The sequence below is a fragment of the Xiphophorus couchianus genome, chromosome 8, assembly GCF_001444195.1.
Source record: "Xiphophorus couchianus chromosome 8, X_couchianus-1.0, whole genome shotgun sequence".
NCBI lineage: Eukaryota > Metazoa > Chordata > Actinopteri > Cyprinodontiformes > Poeciliidae > Xiphophorus > Xiphophorus couchianus.
This window is the reverse complement of record NC_040235.1, coordinates 5,128,780-5,135,647: the sequence shown is the minus strand read 5'-3', so window position 1 is coordinate 5,135,647 and position 6,868 is coordinate 5,128,780. Positions and strand designations below refer to the sequence as shown.

Below are 6,868 nucleotides of genomic sequence, written 5' to 3'. Positions count from 1 at the left end.
TAATACATATTCCAATAAACTAAATGAAGACTCACCAGAGCTTCTTCGCTTTTCTTCAACATCAGCGGCACCGCCATCCTCCTGAAAGAAAGAAGAGAAGAGAAGAGAATAGAAGAGAAGAGAAGAAGAGAGAGAGAAGAGAAGAGAAGAGAGAAGAGAAGAGAAGAGAAGAGAGAAGAGAAGAGAAGAGGAGAAGAGAAGAGAAGAGAAACAGAAGAAAGAGTAGAGAACAGAAGAGAAGAGGAGAGAAGAGAAGAGAAGAGAACAAATAGAAGAAATAGAAATAAAGAAGAGAACATAATAGAATATAAGATAAATAGAATAGAAAATAAATAAATAATATAACATCATATAATATAATATAACATAATATAATAATATATATAATATAATATAATATATATAATATAATATAATTAACATGTTAAGTGGTCAGTATGATCAGGTGTTGTGTAGCCGTTGCTAAAGGCTAATTTTGCTGCTGTTTCAGCCTCATTGTGATGAAGTAAAACATTGTGACTAGAGTAACTAACTTTTAGACAAAGTTAGTAGTAACATTTTGAACTGTGAGTATTCCAGAATTAAAACGGTTTAACCAAAAATATTTCGTTATACATGTGAAAGTAAAGTGACAGCAAGATATTATAAACAAACAATGTTCATGGCAACATTCCTGACAGGCTGTTTACCTCTTTCACATGGAGTTTCTGACTCCTGTTGCCTTTAAGCCCTCTGAGCCTTAAAGGGGGGCCTTCAAAATAAAAGCACGCGAGTGAGTGGAAGATTTCAAAATTCTTCGCAACTTCGGTGAAATTATTAGGTGAGACGAATGTGACTGTCACCAGTATTGGGGGGGTGATACGTCCCCCGGTTCCTCTGCCTATGGAAAAATAACATTTTATTGATAAAGTAGAGGGATGATATCAGCCCATCAGATGGTTTAGAAGAGGGAGAGGAAGCATCATGGGACTGCAGAGGTCCTTCACCTGATCCTGGTTGTTGGGACAAGAACTTTGTTACTGAACTTAAGGACATTTTTCATGTTTCTGTACGTAAGTAGATTTAATGGTGGGAACTTTTACTCCACTACATTTTACAGTATCTGTACTTTCTACTTCACTACATTTCTATAAAGCGTTGCGTTACAAGTTACATCCAAGTCGCTTTGCTCTTTTTGATTTGTTCTTTAGTTTGAAAGTAATCAATGATTCTGGTGCTGCCTTTGCCTCCCTGATATCATGAACTGCTAGCTTTCAAAAATTCACCATCAAATCTGAAAAACATATCGAGGAAAGTTAAGCTGCTAAACGCTGTCTGAGTTTTGGGTGTTAAACTGATTTAGGTTAGAGAAGTTTTATGTAATCTTACCAGCTTCTAGTTTAAATCGACTGCAATAAATAAAACAATTAAATAGTTGTAAGCAGCTGAACTGGCAGTAACATTGATTACTGCGGTCGGGGCGCATGGAGCGCAGCGTCTCCTGCCATGAATGTCCCAGTAACGTTAAACTCCTCCACATCCTGGTTACTGAATTAATGTGAATAATCTCCATCTCATATTTACATTTACAGTCATATTCAATAAATTAGAATATTGGTTCCCATGAGGCTCGTTGGTAGGATTTTAAAACAATTTAAGCAGATATTAAACATATTTTTCATCAGACCCAAATTTCTACATTAAGGTTTTTTATTGGTCTGTAATCTGATCAGAAATGTCATGTTTTCATTAACTGTAAGTGTCAGGAAACGTGTGTGAGGTAGTGAAGGCAGCAGGCGGGAGACCCAGGATGTGAAGAAATAAATGTTTTTAATGAAAAATGTCCAAAAATTACTCAGTCCACCAAATCCAAAAGCCGGGCAGCACGGCCGGGCGGAGCCTGGGCTGGACGCCGGTAGCAACCGGTACATGAAGGATGAGACGAGAGACTGGGCACACAGACTATAGGGAACAGGAAGCCAGGTGAGACGAGGACCCAACAGAGACACAAGTGACACTAAATACACAGAAGGTAATCGGGGAATGAGACACACCTGGGAATCATCAAAGGGAGGACAGGACAGAGACTCAAAATGAACACAGATCATGACAGTAAGCAACAAATCATGATAATTTATAAATAAAAGCTTTAAAACAGTTTGTGGGGAATTAATCTGTATGATGTGTTTAACTTGTGAGCCGAGTTACTGAAATACATTTTATAAATATTCTAATTTACTGAAAATGATTGTAGTTAAGGACTGTTAGAGAGACGCAGGTCATCCTGATATTCTGATGCATAGAATCACAAATCTAAATCTAAACTGTCACAGAGAGTAAACACAAAAAACATGATTTATCTGCAGCTTTAAATGGCTCATTACTGATGTAGTACAATTAATGTGATCGGTACACTTAATGATATTGTATTAACCATTAGGTAAAACATTCAGCAAGTACTTTTACTTTTAATAATTTAAATATTTTAAATACTTAATCAAGTAAAAATGTTAATGTGGTTCTTTTACTAGAGAACATTTTTGTCTGTTTATTTGTACTTTTACTTCAGTACATTGTTTGAGTTCTTTCTCCACCTCTGGTGAGCAGCCAGTAGGTGGCGCTAGAGTCAGGAGGAGGCAGCCTGGAGAAAAGGCTGTTCCTCCCTGATCTGTTTCCAAGCAGTCAGAGTGTAGAAGTTGAGAGCTGGAGAAGTTTCCTCCTGTTGCTGCAGCAGCAGAGATGTTCTGCTTCATGGACTAAATCAGGTTGGAAAGAGGAGAGATCTTTACTGAGCTGCTGGATAAAAGCTTCTGAAACATTTCAACTCTTTCTGGAAACTAATGAGACATAAAAACAATGGATGTTTTTACCATCCAGACCTTTAGAACCAGTTCAGGTCAATAATTTATTCTTCTTCTTATAAGCTTCTTCTTGGCCTCTGATTGCAACAGCAGGACAATCCAACATTTTAGTCTGACTTCATCTGGAAATATTTCTTTGACCCTGAATCAGTTTGAAGGCAGGCCAGCTCCTCATCAGAGCTGAGATCTTCTCTGTCCTCCATGCTGGAAATGTACAAGTCCAGCAGCTCCTGATCAGTGACATCAGAGCGTGACATCATCAGTAGAACGATGATGTCATTTCCCTCTCAGAGCAGCTTGGAAATCTGAGAGGAAAGATGCAAACAAAGACTCTCTGGACTGTTGGATCTGCTGGTTCTGGTTCCAGATGCTCCTTGGACACTTTCACAAGCCATTACTGCAGCTGCTGGATTCAGGATGCTGCTTCTTCTTCTTGGTCTCATTGTAAATGTGTGCAGCAGCGCCACCTGGTGGTGTTGGTTGGTAGAGGAAGTGCTGAAAGGTTGGAGGTGTTTGTCAGAGGTGTGTGATGATGGAAGCCTCTCCCTGGTTTGTGAGTCTGAGCTCAGAGATCAAATCTGATTCTTGTTGAACTCTTTGTTGAATGTGATGCAGCTTCTCCTTTTTAATGTTTGTATTTCTGGATATTACAGTGAGGCCACAGCAGGTTTTCAGCAGCAGGGCTGTTTAGTGTTTCATTCCTTCATCTGTGTGTGGGAGTGTGGATGGAACAGGTATCCAGGTGTTGTGTCAGAGTTTAGATTGATTGTATTTTAATGCTGATTATTAAATCAGGTTGAGCTTCCAGAAATGTTTCCTTAGTTTCCTGATGTCCTTTTAGGCTTCAGTGAGTTTCTTCAGGTTGTTACTGAGGGATTTCCTTTCTCCTCTCTGTTGGAGCTTTTCCTGTGTTTGGAGAAATGAGTTGTGCTGCAGCAGCACCAACTGTCCTTCCTACATCCACTGCAGTTTGCAATCCAAATGTTGGACTGTTCCTGTCTCAGTGGAGGACAATGTGTGTCTGAGAGACATGTAATGTCCATGTTTGCTGCTGAAAGAGACTGATGGTCTGACCCCCCTCCTCCTTTCAGGGTGGAGCCTGCTGGAGTCCCATTCTTGACACCAGGTGTGAGGAAGTGTAAGTGTGTTTTTCATCTGATTCATGACAACAAAGCAGCTCACATTCAACCATCTTCAAACTGTCACATCACTCATTCAGGAGTCATCATCAAAGTGTCAATAAATGATCAATAACTGCAGCTGGATTGTGTTTGTTCTCTCCATCAGATTCCTGTCAACTCACCATCGACACAAACACAGTGAACAGAAACTCAAACTGTCTGAAGACACAGGAAGGTGACATATGTGAAGGAGCTTCAGTCATATCCTGATCATCCAGACAGATTTGATTGTTATCATCAGCTGCTGTGTAGAACTGGTTGACTGGTCGCTGTTACTGGGAGGTTGAGTGGAGAGGAAGTTATATATCAGTGAGTTACAGAAGAATCAGGAGGAAAGGAACAGTAGAGACTGTTGGTTTGGATAATGATCATTCCTGGAGTCTGAGCTGCTCTGATGTTGGTTACTCTGTCTGGCACAATGACATAGAAACTCGTTCTCTTCCTCCTCTGTTCTAACAGAGTAGCAGTGTATGTGGACTGTCCTGCTGGCATTCTGTCCTTCTACAGAGTTTCCTCTGACTCACTGATCCTCCTCCACCTTCAACACCACATTCACTGAACCTCTGTTCCTTTTGGGTTCGTGGCTCAGGTCGGTTCCTCAGTGTTTCTGTGCTGATTTGAGTCTAAAGAGTCTAAAGATTTTCCTCCTGTCAGAGAAACTCTCTCACTGTTGAACAGATAGTTCAGTCTCTACAATCTGTTTCTTGATGAAACAATTTGATTGAATCCTTGGAAACTTTTATTCTTCCAGTCCTAAAAAGATGGAAGCTGGGATTATTCCAGGATTATTCCAGGAATATTCCAGGATCCTCATGTTTTCTGTTTGTTTCCAGTCAAAGCTTCACACTGAATATCAAGATGTTGTTTCTCTTATTTTTTCCTTTCATTCATCAGATTTCATTGAAATGTTGATCAGTTTTTCTCAATCACTGAACATTTTCTGTTTCTATCGGCTCCTATTTTTCTAAACATGTCAGATTTGAATATTAAATCTTCCATTTGTAAATTTGCTGCAGTTTTTCTTCATGTGTTTTAGAGAAGATAAAAAACATTTTTTTCTGCATTTGGTTCATTTGCTGCTCATTCTGTTCTTTTCCTGGTCAAATTTAAATATTTACATTAAAAAGATTTTTTCATCAACTTGCCTTTCAGAAAGTCCTGATTTAAAGTCAAACATTCCCATCCCATGAAGGTCAGAGGTCAATGCTTTGAAGCCTAAAGTGAGAAAATCTTCATATTTTCTGTTTCATTCAGAACTTCTACCTGAAACTCAGAACCTGCAGAACATTTTTCTCTTTGGAGGAAAAATCCCAGGAACTGGAAGATCAGAGCAGAATGAAAACTGGAGATCAGTGTTGGACAGAAAAGGTCTGATCGCTGCATCTCTGCTATATTTTACATTTAAATCTGATAAAAAAGTAAACCTGTTTTTAGTGAATAAACCAACATGGATATGACCCGCCACAGCGCCAACGTGGGCCACACCTGATTCAACCCAAACCGGAAAATAAAGGATTTAATTGGAAAAAGCAAAACCCAGTAAAATCAGCAGCTGGTTGTGATTAAAATGCAGTTTGTTGCAGAGGTTCAAACTTCCTGATGGTGACCTCTCCTCCGTCCCTCACCTTGTCTGGCCGGTTTTAATCCTCACTGCAGTGTTAGACTGGAGCTCATCTCTCAGATTAACCAGATTAACACTGAGCTGCAACAGGAACCAAACGTCTCTCCTCCAACTTATTTCACTGATTAATAACAAGGTTGGATAAAAACATTGAGCTGAGCTTCTCATTCCTTAAAGAGTCATGAAGAAAGACTCACCCTGGAACTGCAGAAAAGAAGTTAGAAAGTTTAAAAATAGATGGAAAAAACTTTGTAAATATATTCTAATAAGTGATTTAATTATCTATTTTTGTATCTTTTAATGTATAAAACTGTATAAAAAAGGTTTAAATGGTTAAAAATCTTCAGAATGAGCCAATTTTTAACCTGATTAATCATCACAATAATTCTTTGTTGGACCATCGCTACGCGGTACTGAGGAGGAAACTTTAAAAAAGTTTTAATGTAACTTTCTCTATGTCCTAACATGAGATAATCTGAGAGAACAAATGGAGTTCCTCTGCCTCCTCCCTGTGTTCTGCTGAATTACTCTACTGGGTCAGAAACAAGCCATCAGAACCAGAACAATTAGCCGTGAGCCTGCAAGTATTGGACATGTTTTTGTCTAAATGAGGTGATTTTATGGCTCCATTTTGCCAGATCACATAGTAGCATTTCTACCTAAAGCCAAACATTAACAGCCAATCCATGTGATCGGTATCTGTGATCGGCAGTGATCGGACCTCATGGTGATCAGAACCGGCAGGAAAAACCCTGATGGGAGCGTCTCTACCCAGGAGTAATATGATGGTTTAGAAGTTCATTGAAATCTTTTCCGTTTTGAAAGAAGCTCACATTTGGGGAACTTGTGAATGATTACATTATTTATCATACTTGGTTCTGCTTAAAATAATTCAATTCAACTGAATTATTCTATTGTCATTATTGTTCTTACATTTGGGAGATTGAACATTTCTGTTTTTATTAGTTTTTAAAATAAAACTTTAAAAAGTTCAGAAAATAAAATCAATCTACTGAACTTTCTGATTTTATGAGGATCTGTTTGAAATGTTTGTTACAAAGTTGATTAATTTTTATGTGAATTAAATTGGTGTTTAATTTGTGTTTTTAGTAATGAACTGTTACTGGATGTAATACTATTTTTATTTTTTAAAGGATTTTGACCCGTTTACTGGCCGACATTTATTCTATAAATCATTTGGTGACCAATTATAAAGTAAATGTATT

The 6,868-nt window shown here is 38.3% G+C and overlaps 1 protein-coding gene across 4 annotated transcripts in view; it reads left to right on the top strand.

Annotated features, from left to right (window-relative positions):
* Window positions 1–4,284, top strand: part of LOC114149808 (stonustoxin subunit alpha-like) — a 63,948-nt gene extending 59,664 nt beyond the window's left edge. For 2 of the 4 annotated variants that reach the window (XR_003596590.1, XR_003596585.1), the window contains one exon: window positions 4,128–4,284. The gene's annotated coding sequence lies outside the window, so the exon portion shown is untranslated. Of the gene's footprint in view, window positions 1–1,788; window positions 1,792–3,422; window positions 3,979–4,127 lie in introns of those variants that run through there. The other 2 variants (XR_003596588.1, XR_003596587.1) reach the window with 2 other exon arrangements.
* Window positions 4,285–6,868: the final 2,584 nt, after the last annotated feature.